Source organism: Macrotis lagotis, chromosome 5, assembly GCF_037893015.1.
Source record: "Macrotis lagotis isolate mMagLag1 chromosome 5, bilby.v1.9.chrom.fasta, whole genome shotgun sequence".
NCBI lineage: Eukaryota > Metazoa > Chordata > Mammalia > Peramelemorphia > Peramelidae > Macrotis > Macrotis lagotis.
Genome location: NC_133662.1, coordinates 74424633 through 74440581, shown reverse-complemented (window position 1 = coordinate 74440581; position 15949 = coordinate 74424633). Strand labels below are relative to the sequence as shown.

The 15949-nt window shown below is 35.7% G+C and overlaps 1 pseudogene; it reads right to left on the bottom strand.

Annotated features, from left to right (window-relative positions):
• Positions 1-769: 769 nt before the first annotated feature.
• On the bottom strand, positions 770-2182 carry LOC141489759 (alpha-enolase pseudogene; annotated as a pseudogene).
• Between the last annotated feature and the right edge of the window lie 13767 nt (positions 2183-15949).

Here is a 15949-nt window from a genome sequence, read left to right as displayed (position 1 = left end):
AAAGTTCCTAGATCTTAACTTTTCCTAGGAAATGCTAGAAAGTTCTAGCATTGGTTGTAAGCTTCTCTCATTTACCTTTTGAACTATTGTATTCTAATGATTTTTTTGGTTTTTAGTAAAAGTTGCCAAATCTAGATTATTCCTGACTTCAGTTCTTAGTATATGAACTTCCTGCATGCTTTCAATATTTTTTCTTTGATTTGGAAATTCTGGATTTTCACTATGATGTTCCTGGAATTTTTTCATTTTTCTTTTTGGGGTTCCTTTTGGAATGAGCAGCAGATGCTTTTTTTCTTCATTTTGCCTTCTGAGCAGTTTACATTTATAATTTTGTGAGATAACATGCTTTTTTTAACTTTTTTAAATTTAAGGCAATGGGGTTAAATGATTTGCCCAAGGTCACACAACTAGACAATTATTAAGTGTCTGAGGTCAGATTTGAACTCAGGTCCTCCTGACTCCAGGGCCAGTGTTCTATCCACTGCACCACCTAGCCACCCCCATGGTTTTTTCCCCCCAGTGGATTACTGAATACTTTTATTCTGCACATAGAAGCCACTAAAGGATCTGGCCCATGGGCTTGTTGGGGGCTTGCATCACAAGTATATGACTCTGCACATCAACACTGGGGGTAGGGGTGAGAACAGATCATTTTACCCAGTCACAAGATGAGGTCTTACAAAAAAGGACCAAATGATCAGGTACCAGAAGAAGCAGTGAGAACACAGAAAGGTGGAAGAGAGCGGGGTGGAGTTATGTAGCAGAGCCCCCATCCCCAAAACAAAACTGGTCTACTACTTGGTGCTGCCCATTCTTTGGAGGACTTCTACTGAGGTGACTGTAGCCTACTAGCTCTGAGGCTTCATGGTCATGGAGCTTACTTGGCCAGAGGGTTTCTGAAGTTCCTTCCAGCAAATTTAGCCTTGCTGCCCAGTTCTTCCTCAATTCTGAGAATTTGGTTATACTTGGCCAAATGCTCAGATTGGCAGGGGGCTCCAGTCTTGATCTACCCAGTGCAGAGACCCACCACCAGGTCTGCAATGAAGGTATCTTCAGTCTCTCCAGAAGGATGGGAAACCATTAATTCCCACCCATTGGACTGGGCCAGCTTGCACGCCTGGAGAGATTCGGTCACGGAGCCAATCTGGTTCACTTTGAGCAGGAGGCAATTGCAAGCTTTCTCATTCACAGCCTTTTCAATGCGCTTGGGATTGGTCACTGTGAGATCATCCCCTACAACCTCGATGCCTGCAGTTTCAGCAAAATTCTTCCAAGCTTCCCAATCATCCTGGTCAAAGGGATCTTCAATAGACACCACTGGATAGTCCCGGATGAAGCTCTTGTAAAGGTCCCCAAGCTCAGCAGGTGAGATGTATCCGCTGGGATCATCAGGAGACTTGAAGTCCAAGTTATATTTCCCAGACAGGAAGAATTCAGAGGCAGCAACATCCATGCCAATTACAACCTTGTCAGTATAGCCAGCCTTGCCAATCGCTTCCTTCAGCAGCTCAAGAGCTTCTTTATTCTCCAGGATGTTAGGAGCAATACCACCTTCATCTCCTACATTGGTGGCATCCTGTCCATATTTCTTCTTAATCACATTCTTCAGGTTGTGGTAGACCTCAGCTCCAATACGCATGGCCTCCTTGAAGTTTGATGCTCCAACAGGGAGGATCATGAACTCTTGCATTGCTAGCTTGTTACCAGCATGGGAGCCACCATTGATCACATTGAAGGCTGGAACTGGCAGGATGACTTCTTCATTGCCTGCAAGATCAGCAATATGGCGGAACAAGGAGACACCTTTCTCTGCAGCCCCTGCCTTACAAACAGCCAGAGACACTCCCAATATAGCATTTACTCCAAATTTAGATTTATTCTCAGAACCATCCATCTCTATCATCAATTTGTCAATCTTCTCCTGCTCCACAACATTCAATTTCTTGCTAATCAGGATCGGGGCAATAGTTTTATTGATGTGCTCAACCGCTTTTGAGACACCTTTCCCCATATATCGGGTCTTATCATTGTCTCTGAGCTCCAGGGCTTCATGGATGCCAGTAGAAGCCCCACTGGGCACAGCAGCTCTGAAGAGACCTTTTGAAGTGTAGAGATCAACTTCAACGGTGGGGTTTCCACGAGAGTCAAAGATGTCTCTTGCAAAGATCTTCAAAATCGGCATGCTGAATTTCTGGTCGGGGCTGGCTCCGCGGGATTCAGAGGAGAGAGGCCGAGGGGTCTAGCTTGGCTGAGGGGGCGTGTTAAAAGGGCCATGTTTTTTTTTGTAAAGAAAGAAATCATAGTTTTTAGATCTCCATCTTCCCCTTTCCTTTCCTTTCCTTTCCTTTCCTTTCCTTTCCTTTCCTTTCCTTTCCTTTCCTTTCCTTTCCTTTCCTTTCCTTTCCTTTCCTTTCCTTTCCTTTCCTTTCCTTTCCTGTCCTGTCCTGTCCTTTCCTTTCCTTTCCTTTCCTTTCCTTTCCTTTCCTTTCCTTTCCTTTCCTTTCCTGTCCTTTCCTTTCCTTTCCTTTCCTTTCCTTTCCTTTCCTTTCCTTTCCTTTCCTTTCCTTTCCTTTCCTTTCCTTTCCTTTCCTTTCCTTTCCTTTCCTTTCCTTTCCTTTCCTTTCCTTTCCTTTCCTTTCCTTTCCTTTCCTTTCCTTTCCTTTTTTTTCATCTTGTTTATGTTACCTTCCTGCTTCTTCCTTCTCTATTTGAGCTAAAAAGAATGAAAACCTCTAAACAAATTATAGGAAAACAATTCCACAGTGATTTATATCTTTCCAATTATTGGTGATCTGTAGCATTTTCCCCCATAGAATTAGTGTTAGTTTATAGTTCTTCTTTGAAAACTTCTTTTCTTGTAAATTTGGATAATTTCCTTATATAACTTGGACATGAGACCTCTATTAAAGAAATTTGCTGCAAATATTTTTTTCCACCAGTTAACTGTTTTCTTATAATTTTAGATGTTTTGATTCAAAAACATTTAGTTTTACTTTGCATAATCTTCTCTATTGATTGTTTGTTCATTAACTCATCCTCTTTATAGATCTGAAAGATGATTTCTTCCTTACTCTAATTTGCTTATGATGTCACTTTTGATGTCTAACTTCTGTATCCATTTGGAGTTTATCTTGTTTTGAACAGCAATATATTGATCTATACCTAATTTCTTTCTAGTTTTCCCTGCAGTTTTTGCTAGAGTGAACTCCTACTCTAATAACTGGTGGTTTGAGGTTTATCAAACTCTATACTGTTGTGTCCATTAGCTTCTCCGAATCTGTTTCAAGGTTGAACTCTATTTCATAACCAAAGCCAAGTCATTTTCATAATTGCTGCATTGTGGTATAGTTTAAGATCTTTTACTTCTAGACTGTCTTCTTTTCCATTTTTTTGCTCATCACTTCCCTAGAAATCATCGTTATACTAATAGATTAATTTTATTATTTTGTCTGGTTCAATGAAACAATCCTTTGTTAGATTGATCAGTATGATATTGAATAGGGAAGTTTATTTAGTTAGTATGGTCATTTTGATTGTTACCTCAGTTTACTCATGAGTAATTAATATTTTTTCCCAATTATCTAAGTGCATTTATTTCTGGAAGAAGGGTTTTGTAATTGTTCATATAATTCATGGATGAGTCTTGGAAGAAAGACTCCAAAATATTTTATACATTTTGCAGTTATTTCGAATGGAATTTCTCTTTCTAATTCTCTCTTTTGTTGAAAATATATAGAAATGATGGCAATTCTCAATTTATTATGCATACTGAAAATTTGCTGAATTTTTGTTTCTATTAATTTTTGGCTGACTCTTGAGGGCTTTCTTTTGTAAAGCATATCATCTACAAAAAAAAGTTATAATTTTGCTTCCTCTTTCCCTTTCTTATCTTAATCCAAGAGCTATCATTTCTAGAATTATGTTAAATGGAATTGATGATTATAAATATCCTTACTTTGCCCTGATTTTATTGATAAAGTCTCTAATATTTCTTTATTGCATATAATGTTTACTAATAGTTTTAGACAAATATTATTTATTTTAAGGAATAGTTCATTTTTTCCCTATGCTTTCTAGTTTTTTTTTTGGTTTTTTTTTTGCTAGGCAATGGGTTTAAGTGGCCTGCCCAAGGCCACACAGCTAGGTAATTATTAAGTGTCTGAGAATGGATTTGAAACCAGGTACCCCTGACTCCAGGGCTGGTGCTTTTTCCGCTGTGCCACCTAGCTGCCCCTCTTTCTAGTTTTTTTTTTTAAGAGAAATTGGTGTTGGGTTGTATTGGCCTTTTTAACCTCTCTTGATAAGGTTCATTTTTTCCTATGCTTTCTAGTTCTTCTAAGAGAAATTGGTGTTGATTGGGGTGGCTAGGTGGCTCAGTGGATAGAGCACTAGCCCTGGAGTCAGGAGTACCTGAGTTCAAATCTGCCCTCAGACACTTAATAATTACCTAGCTGTGTGGCCTTGGGCAGGTCACTTAACCCCATTTGCCTTGCAAAAACCTTAAAAAACAAAAAAGGAGTGAGAGAGAGAAATTGGTGTTGGATTGTATCAGCTTTTTTAGCCTCTCTTGATATAATTATATGGTTATTATTATTTATTACTAACATTTTGATAGAATTTTAATAGTACTTCCTATATTGAACCGGCACTTAATTGCTAGAACAAATCAATGCTGCTAAAATATATATATAGCATTTTGAATATATTGTTGTAATGTATCAATATTTTATTTAAAATATTTCTCTCAATATTCATTAGGGATATTAGACTAAAACTTTCTTTGCTTTGTCTAAATGTGATTTAGGCATTAAGAAGATATATATGTATTCAGAAAGAGAATGGAAGTGTGTCTTTTCTGTTTTATTTTTCTATTTTTTTATTTTTGCAAGGCAATGGGATTAAATGGCCTGCCCAAGGCCACACAGCTAGGTAATTATTAAGTGTCTGAGGGCAGATTTGAACTCAGGTACTCCTGACTCCAGGGCCCGTGCTCTATCCACTGCACCACCTAGCTGCCCCCCATGTCTTTTCTGTTTTTTTCAGAATACTGCAATTATTGCAGAATTCTGAAAATACTGTAATCAATTGTTTTTGAATATTTAAAATATTCACTTATAAATTTATCTTTTCTTAAAATTTTTTGCCTTGATCTGTTTTCCTTGTATTTTTAATATCAGATATCTTATAATTTCCTTGTATTTTTCAATCTTTTGATTGTATTTTAAGATTTCTTATTGTCCCACAGAGTCATTGATTTCTATTTGTCCTATCCTAAATTTTAGGGAGTCTATTTCTTGTAGAAGCTTTAATTCTTTATCATCTAATCTATTCTCTCTTCAGTCTTCTTTCAGAGCTTATTTACTTATTAATCTAAACTCTTGCTTTTTTGGGGGGGAGGATTCATTTAGTCTTCATGAAAAATCCTTTTTTTTCTTTGAGTCTTTGTCATTGTTATAGAAGGACATATTTAGTCCTTTTGGGTAGGGGGAATCTCTAGATTTGTAATAATTTTTGATACTTGTCTTTTTAGTTTTGGTTTCTGAATTTGGGGCTATTTGCCAGAACTAGACTGTGCTCCTTGTTGTCACACTTTTGAATGAGGTGATCACCCTTGTTTTGTCTTGCCTTAAGTCTGTTAGATTCTTCCTTGATCTTCACCTTTTGGGGTCATTGGATCTTTAAGACTCACACAGCATTTTATCTTCAGGGCTCTCTCTGGTCTTTCAGGGTAGGGTGTTGGGGACCTCAGAGTCCTTTGTCCTGATTTCAGCGCTGCTGGATACTGCTATTCCCTGCTCCTTGGAGTTGGAAAGCTCCCCACCCTGGGATTTTCTGACTATTCTGGTCCTTTCTCAGGGAATGCCTTTCCTCCTATTGCCTCAGGACACAAAGCCTTGAAGGTTATACATGTTCCATTTCTGGTTTGGCTTTCCCTAAATTTCCTGGAGGGGTCCCATTTCCTTTTGCTTATGGATTTGACTGACTGTGTAGTATTGGAGTAGAAGAAGTTACTCACTCACTCTTGGTTTTTTTTTTTTAGGCTTTTGCAAGACAAATGGGGTTATGGGGTTAAGTGGCTTGCCCAAGGCCACACAGCTAGGTAATTATTAAATGTCTGAGACCGGATTTGAACCCAGGTATTCCTGACTCCAGGGCCGGTGCTTTATCCACTGTGCCACCTAGCCGCCCTTCACTCTTGTTTTTTATTATCTTCTTTGGTCATTATTTGTTCTGGTGTGAATATCAGAATTTTGCTGGAATAGATATGCAGATACTAGATGGTCTGCCCAATTTTTAGACAGTTGCTCCATTAGGAGATTTCATGCTTCTACCTTTGCCATTGTACCTTTTTTCTTGTTTCCATTCCATTTCTATTGCAGTAATATTCATAGTACATTCTCTTAAAAAAAATTTTTTTTACCTCATAAAAGAATTTGGTTTCTTTTTTTCAGTTGTTTTCCATTTATTTATAAATTTCATAGAAACAAGAGATAGCTACTTTGCACTCAATAAGCATTGTTGCTGGTCCAAGGACATTTTGTTTCTGCCTACATTCTTGGTTCTACTACTCTGTTCTTCCTGTATTTGCTCCTTGTTTTATATTTGCACAATTAAGTTGCTTTCTTGGTCACCTCCCTTTGAATCTGAATTCTGTCCTGCTTTATCTCTCCTCCTTCTGGACTCTGTTCAGAAACCAAAAGAGAATACTGACTCAATTAACCATAATGAGAATCTGTCCACTTCAAAAGAGCTAAGAGGTTTTCAGATCCCAACTACATCAAAGTCTTCGAAAAAGGTAGCTGAAGGCTTTTAAATTTCTTTAGTACTGCCAAATAGGTTAGACTCCGTTCTCTTGTGAATTGTAGGGATTATTTCAAGGGTGATGAACTACATGAAAAGCTTTGACCTGGGGGAAGAAGCAGAGATCACTTACTCTGTTGTAGAGCTCTTACATGGTGGGTGCAGGCCAAGGGTGTGTGTAAACATGAACCTTGAACCTTCATAGTTCATAAATGTGCATCAGAGCTGGTATGCGTACCACCTTAGTTACTGTGATGATACCAACACTCTACATTAACTGATTTTAGTCAAGTGATTCATACATTTCAATTTTTAAAGAATCATTATAATATTATAGATTTAATGTCTTTTCCTCCTAGAAGACATATGCATAAAAATTCCAATATAATTTTCTTTTGAACTAGAATAATAAGATCTAGGTAGATATAGCCTTAGAGATCATTTAGTCCCAACCATTTTAAGAACTATTTATTAAGCCCCTATTCTGTCCAAGGTATCGTGCTAAGAAGCTGGGTGGCAGTTAGTAAGTCAAGGTATTGTGTTAAGTAATGGGATACAAATAAAGGCAGATGACAGTCTAATGGGGGAGGCTATATATATATATATACATATATATATATATATGTATATATGTATATATATATATACATATACAAATAAGATATCTGAAAGAATAGAAATATAATATAATAAAAGACTAGAAATATAATATAATAGAAATAATTAAGAGGGAAGGCATTAGCAGTAAGGGAGATACTGAAAGATTTCTTGTAGAAGGTAAGATTTTAACTGGGGCTTGAAAAAAGCCCAGAAAACCAGAAGATGACTATGAAGCAGGAAAGAATTCCAGAACAGCCAGTGAAAATATACAGAGTTAGCAAATTGTAGAGTACGTGGGAAAGACTAAGGTGTAATAATGACCCAGTACATTGAGTTCCGTCCTTGGAATAAAGTAGACCTAAGCTCAATTTCTGTCTCAGATGTTTATTGGTTGTATAACTCAGGCAGGGTCACTTACCCTTTCTTAGCTTGGTTTCTTCATCTAGAAATCAGGGACATAAATGACACATATCTCAAGGAGTTATTGAGAGGATCCAATGAGTGCTTTGAAAATTTGAGAACACTATCTATATAAATTTAAGTTCTCATAATTATTATAAACCTGGGAATGCAAAGATAAAAATGAAGTAGTTCATGTTCTGATAATATATGTAGATAAAACAACATATCAATTTATTATAATATTTAGAGTCATTAGACTGAGTTTCACATCCCAACTGTTCTCTTTTGGCTGTGTGATCTTATACAAGTTGCTTAATTCTAAGTTTCATATATCTATCTATCTATCTATATCTATCTATCTATCTATCTATCTATCTATCTATATGTATAGTAATATAAATAATATCATTTGATATATGGTAGAATATGATACAATATAATAGAAATTTATATCTATCTCTATATTAGTTGGTTCTTGTCCTTTGTTAATGAAGAACAAAATGACATTATGACGTTTGAGACAAATTACAGTGTGTCTGACTGTGACTGATCAGACCAATAAACTTGGAATATTCTACCACAGGTTGGGCATGAATAGTCCATGTGAACACCTGAGGTGAGTACTCTAAACTTACATATACAATATCATATACATATATCTGTATATATTATTTATAACACTATATATTTGACATATATTTAATATGTATATACAAGGGATAGAAAGATTGAGGACTTCCTAATGAATCAGTCCTCAAAGTACATTTAAGGTGTTCTACTTTTAGTGAACCCACATGATGGACTTGGTGAAGTTCTTTTTGGAAATACATGAAAATGTGTAATCGAGGGACCTTGTTCTCAATTTAGACATAAACCTTACTACATGTTTCAAAATTTGGGAAGGAGTGAGGTGGCACTAACAACTAAAGGCATAAGAAAAGGCTCCTTGCATTGAAGGAAGCAAAGGTTTCTGAGGTAAAAGGAAGACAAGAGAGAATTCTTGATGTAGCCAACAAAATAAGAGCATAGAATTGGTATTTAGTAAGAGGAAGAGCAAGTAGATGGATTTACATGGAATACCTAGGGCAAAAATGGAAAACATAATGTAAATGACCTGGAATGTTAAACAGAATCTAGATTGTCTGTCCTTTCATTGCACTCTCCATTTGAGAGATTTGGAAACTGAAGCCCAGAAAATTTAGGTGACTTGCATAAGATCAGGCAGCTAACAATAGTTGAAATGTGAATTCAGGTTCAATGACCACAAATTCTGGGCTCTCTTCATTATACTATGCTGCCTTATTATTCTATATTTGAATCCTTCCTTCCTGTATAGTATGGATGTACAGTCTTTTTGATATTTTTATTAGTTGTTAGTTTATCTAGTTGATATTAATATGTTTTGAGTATATTCTTACTTTAATATGAGGTAGTTGCTCTTTCTGCAACTTATACTACAACTTATGCTCTGGCAACTTAATGACATTTTTATAGGGGTGCTTACCTGGTTTGGGGGAATAATTTCAACATAAGAACAGTGTACACTCCTATTTTCCTTTGTCCAGACCATTGCCAATAATGTACTCAGTATATGAGATAAGAAATGATGATCCAAATTCATCTTTGGTAATGAAGTTTGCTTCCAAATCAAAACAAAACTGTAGCAAAGATATCAGCAACATTGTCAGTTTGAGAGATGCATATTAAATGTAGTCACAGAAAGGTGTTACAGAAATTATGCAAATTGGTTTCCTGGTTCTGTTTATTTCCCACTGAATCCGTTTAAATACATCTTCCCATGTTTTTCTGAATTTTTCATGTTGTTTCTAATTGTTCAATAAATTTAATCATATACATGTACCACAGTTTCTTTTGCCTTTCCCCAATGATTGGGTATCCATTTTGTTTCTAGTACTTTGCTATCATAAAAAGTGGTAATATCTCATAAAGATTTTATAGAGATGAGAAAATGTGATTCATCCAGTAGGTATTCTCTTTTTCTTTCTTTTTTTGTAATTATACCACCTTTGATTTTTCTAATATTTAGCATCTTTCTCTGTATAGCAGAATTAGTAGTTTTCTTTTTTAGTGCTTTAAAAGATATATTGCCTCCAGCACAGATTTGTTTTGTTTATTCTTTATCTGGTCCAGGGCTCTATTTGACTTCTTCCTAAGTTCTATTTCTACTTTTCCATTTAGTACATTGAATACTGAGATGTTAAAGTCCAGACATAGTGGTTCCATTGAGACTCAAGATATAAATAATCAATACACAGAAATGCTGTCAAATAGGATCCACTCTCTGTCTTTCTTCCACCTTCATCTCTGAGTGCCCTTGGGATAATCTGGCTCAGTGAAGTTTCATGTCTAGATTCCCTTAAACTCAATCTATTGTCTACTGTCTTTCTGCCTGCAGAATATTTTGTATTGCTTTTCATCATTGTCTCTTCTGGAGACATTGTCTCCAGAACTCTCCATAAGTAATTGATTCAGAAATGACTTTGACATCCTCTTACTTCCTCTCAGGATATAGTGCATTTCCTATTTTGTGAATTCTTTTGATATGTATATGTGTGTGTGTATATATATATATATATATATATATATATATATATATATATACACACATTCAGAAGTTTGGGGCAGTTTTGTTGCATTATTATTATAATTTTTTGAATTATGGTATTCAGGGCTTGACTTGATGCTCAGCTGGAAGATCTATGATTCTTACAATTCTTACATATCTGGGAATCAATGGATTTTATTGTGTGGAGATGTGTTCTTTTAATAGTATGACTTTTTATGTTCTTCTCTTCTTTCCAGATTATCCTTCCCTTCTATATATTTAGTCTACCAATTTGTTGCTTTCACATCTTTGGAGAGACTTACTATTGTGGATTCCAATTTTGTTCTTCTGGTAACTATTTTAGCTGTATAGGTCATAGAATTATGCCATTTGTTCTCTCAAGTTTCTGATATCTCTTTAACCATTCTTAAATCCACAGGATTCTCTGTTTCATGAGGCTTTCATTTAATCTACTTTGTCTTGCAATATTTACTTAGAGATATTGTAATTTTTTAGATGTCATAATACTCATTTTCCTTATTTTATTACCTTTCTTACTAATTTATTTGCTAGTATTCCAGGCTTTTAACTGAATTTTCTTCCTCCTGAGAGCTTTGGTAGTTTTTGCTGTTTCTCTTTATAGTCCCTGTCATTCCCTCTCTGACTTTTCTTCCTTGCTGTTATGTTTGCTTCTAGAACTGGGTCTTGAAGCTGTCTTAACCTTTTCTCAAGTAGGAGAATTCACTTTTCACTGACTTTGATTTACATCTCCAACTAGCTTCTGAGGGAAAAGAATTGACCTCAAATGAATTTCAATTTTCCTTTTTTCACATCCAATCCAGTCCTGTATGGTTGCCTTTAGTTCTAGTCCCCTCTGTTCTTTAGTTCCCTGGATAGGGTGAGTATCTTCTAATGCTTTTTGGAGAGTAGGTGTTTTGGCAGAATTTCTGTTGCCTTGAGTTCTGTAGCCTGAGGACCAGTCTAGTCAAAAGGGAAGTGAAGGTACTCATCTTTGACACCCCTCCCTCCTCTTCATGTGACTGGAATGAGTTGAGGTTTATTGCTTACTGCAATAAAATTCTGTGGAGGGTGAGGTTGAAATGTTATGCGCTGACAAAGATGGTAGAAAGAGGAAAATGCTTGAATAAATCCCAAAGCACAATCCTGGGGGGTTGCTTGTGTGCCTTTCCAGAGATTGGAGGCTGCAGAAGATGGGGTGTTGAGTGAGTTAAGGGTTATCATTATCCATTGTTAATTCATAAGGTTGTTTCCTTATTAAACCTCTTATTTTCTTATTTTATAGAAACCTGTATTTACTCTAACTCTGGCACATAATTCCTTTATTTTTAAGAGTTAGTGAGGACCAGAGAAAATGCCTGGTCCTTCATCTGGTTCACATGACCTCTTTTCAATATCCTTTTTGGTTATTTTATGAGACTCTGTTGTACTCTTTTTGTGCAGTACCTGAGTCTTCTAGAACAAAGTATTGATGACTTACAGGTATGGAGCTCAGTCACTCCATGATGTTATTCTGGATCAATTCTTCTAGAATGCCTTCTACTGAGACTTTGGTTATTGGACAAAATGTCACATTTATAGTACTAATAGTTAAAATAATGTTTATAGATAGCCTAAGAACTGTGTGATTTTTTTTTTTAGCAAACCCCATTTATCACACTCTCTTATCATTCTATAAGTAGAAGGGGCCCAAAGAGGACTGAGGCCCATTTTTTATTTTTCTTTGTATAAATGAATTGCCCCAGACAAAATATATTTACTGATCAACCTGATGGTGATGACCATCTGTGATCTTAGCTAGGCTAGTCTTTATTCAATGGACACAGCCTGTCAGGGGGATTATACACAAAGCTTTTCTAGCATAATAGAACCTTTCGTAGCATATGAGCTAACATATATAACTTTTACAAAACAAGAGTCATCTCTGTGTGTATTTCTGCTAAGTCTAAGATTAAATAGAATGGGGACTATAATTATTATTTCACCTACAAAAGGTTCTCCTAGGTGAGGAAATTTCCTCTACCAAATGCAGATCACCATCTTTGCAATTTAGTATCTTAGAGAGTTGTCCAGATCAGTGAGAGCTTAAATGACTTACCTAGGGTCATATAGTTTATATGTGTGGAAGACAGGGCTTGAAATCTGATCTTCCTAATTCCAAATTATATCTTTATTCATTATACCACACCATCTCCATTGGGTAAATACTGAGCCTCTGTATGTCTAACAAAGAAATCTGTCTCTGTATCACAACTTCTTTCAGTGATTGATTCAGACATGTAACTGAAGAGAGACATTTCAGCCCCTGTGAAATAGTAGCAGGTTATTAGATGGATTTGTAACTTGGCCACAAATAGTTGGAGCTCCTAAAATCATCTTGGGTTGGGTCCATAGCCTCTGGAATACTACTTTTAGAGAATTAGAGAATTGGAAAAGGTTTCTCTAGCCTTTGAGTCCAGTCCAAACCCAAAAGAAATAGTATATCTAGAATTTATATAGGATATCCCCAAATTCCTAATGCAACCTGAAGCTATTAAAGCTATGATTTAAGATATTAAGCATAAAAGCTGTACCAAGACTTGGGAAACCCTTTGGAATGTTTCAAGATTTATAGAGTATTTTACACATATCTCATTTTATCCTCAAAACAACCTTATAAGATAGATGCTATTATTATTTTTATTTTAGAGATAAGGAAACAGAGGTCCAGGGAAGTTAAGTTAAACAGGTTAAGAAATGTTGCTCAGGAGTGGCTAGGTGGTGCAGTGGATAAAGCACCAGCCCTGGAGTCAGGACTACCTGGGTTCAAATCCGGTCTCAGACACTTAATAATTACCTAGCTGTGTGGCCTTGGGCAAGCCACTTAACCCCATTTGCCTTGCAAAAACCTAAAAAAAAAAGAAATGTTGCTCAGTCACATAACTGGTAATTCAAATTTGGGTTTTCTTGACTCCAAGCCTAGGTCACACTTTTATTTTAAAATGGAGACTAGTCTCAACCCCTTTATTAAAGTCACTATCCCTTTATATAATGAAGAAGATTTGAGGGGAAAATGGAAAGGATAGATTTTTTAGGCAAAATGTAAATATCATATGAAGCCTCATGGTTTGAGAATAAATGCACATAGATTTTTCTGTATCTGTGGATCTTAAGAATTCTTTGTGTGTGTGTGTGGGAGGGGAATCAGACTTGTGATCTTGTTGCTTTAGGGGATTCCTGATAAGGAAAATTCTTATTCTAATATGGATTGATCCCTGTGGAAAAATTTATAATTTCAAAGAGTTGCTGCAAATCCCAAAAAGTTGTGACTTCCCTAAGTTCTCACAACCAGAATCTCTCATAAATGGATTTGCACGCAGGTCTTTCTGATTCCAGGACTGGCTTACTTTCTGCTACAACTACTCAAGATCTTATCCCTAATACGTGGAGAGTCTATACTTCCTTACTGATCATCAGTTATATATAAAATTTTTTCTCATTTCTAACCTAAATCTCTCATGTTTCAGTTCAAGATAATTTATTCTTATTCCATTCTTGGTAGAGATAGAGAACAGCTGGTTGCATTTTCTGCAATAACCTTCATCAGTTTTCCCTTTGGTTCTTCTTTCTCTAACAATCATTTCTACTTTGAAAAACCAAAAGACTGTTTCTCAGGAATATTAAGCATGTGAGAATATCAGAATACTATAGAGACAGTCTTCTTTTTCTCTACTAAATTCATCACATCCTTTGGTCACTGATTCTTCAAATTATATCTTCATAATTAATGTCAATCTTCTTGATGTGCAAACAAATAAATGTACTTGTGCTTTCCTGATGAAGTGAGTGACATCCCTGATGTCAATTAATCTGAGAAGGAACAGTTAGGAAATAAGGGAGGAAGAGAAGTACTATGGGAATGGTTGTAAATATGTGCCTCCTGAATTTCCTTCAAAAATCTTAATGCTGCAAATAAAAATAAAAAGAGATGGAATCTATAGCTTCTGCTGATTTACAAAACAAATTTACAGAATTAGGTCCTTTTTATATAAACCTGGCCTCTTATGTACAGCTCTGACATTAGAGAAGGTACAATAATAACAAGTTCTGTAAAATGAACCTGTTCATTGTACAGGTAAGTATAGATGGGAAACAACTGTTTGCCACAATTATAGACTATAATTTGAAATTCTTTGAAATCATGGCATTTTCTTATAGCTCTATAAATTTTCATACTTGTAAAGGAAAAAAACTAATGCTAGGTGACAGTCTTATGGAATGTGTCATGTTGTAATAACTTTCTAGTCTAAATATTTCAAAACTATCAAATTATTTTCCTTTATGGAAGTATGTGGTTTGAAATTACTTTCTAATTGTGCTGGCATTATTTTGGAGAAATTTTAAATAGAAATTTACAGATGAAACAAGTTATAGAAATTTCATTAGGTACCTATAACCATCTGTAAAAAACATAATATTTAACTTATGTGATGTTTGTTAAGCACTTTGTGAATGTTAAAGTTATCATCATCATCATCATCATCAACATCATCATCATATTACTAGTTAGCCTCAAGTCACCAGATTTCCAGTCTGGTGCTGCCTTCATTCTGCAGCCTTTTGCTGTATTCCTGTTGAGCTCAAACAAAGATTATAGAGAAATATAGGGTTCTTCTGATACATGTTTAACAATGGGGGGGTTAACTCACTTTTTAGTTTAATCTGCATTATGATTACTTCCTTAAGTCTAGATAATCAACAATAAATCAAACTCTGATTTCTAGCTATTGCCAATTTCTGAGGTGTAAATACCACACTGAAAATTTAATAATTGTCTCTGCAACCCTGTTCCAGCTGACTCCAGCACACCCCTGGCTAGAAGACAAATATGTCCTCAGAGAGATGTATTCTAGACCCAGCTATGAATGCTGTCTTTTTTTCCCCTAGTTCTATCATAACTAATTCTTCATTTCCTAGAATTTACTTCTGGGAAAGAAATGAGGCTCATTTGTTTCTAAAGTAGTAAATAAAATAAAGAACCCAATTAGCTTCTTCAAATCCCTCTCTCATCCCTAAAATCAAATTTATCAGATTACTATCCTGCTAACCTCAGGATACACAACATCAAGTACATATGAGAGTTCAGTGTCTGGCAGGCCTTACACAGTCACTCTTTAAATTAAAACATAGAAGGGATGCAATTCAAAAAAATATTTGCTTAGTTTTTCCTCTCCTGATGGAAAGGAAATTTGCAAATAGAAGATAATACCTTGTACTGAAGGGGTTCATTCCTTTGTTTATTTATTGCGTCTTGGCAAGGAAAAGATTTTATTTTGCTTTAAGTCTTTTTTTATAGGACTTTCAGGAAATTGATATGATTCTCATTCAAGTAGTTAGAAAATATAATCAGCAACTAGCAAACTATAAAGGCTTGAAGTCACTTCCTATACTCTGCTCATCTCATTTCTCATTCTGTAATCACTTTTCCCCATTTCCTTTCAATCACATGTCCTTTCTCCTTCCATTTCTGTCTTATGATAGAGTTTATATTCTCCCAGGGACATGGTCAGAGTCACCAGTCGT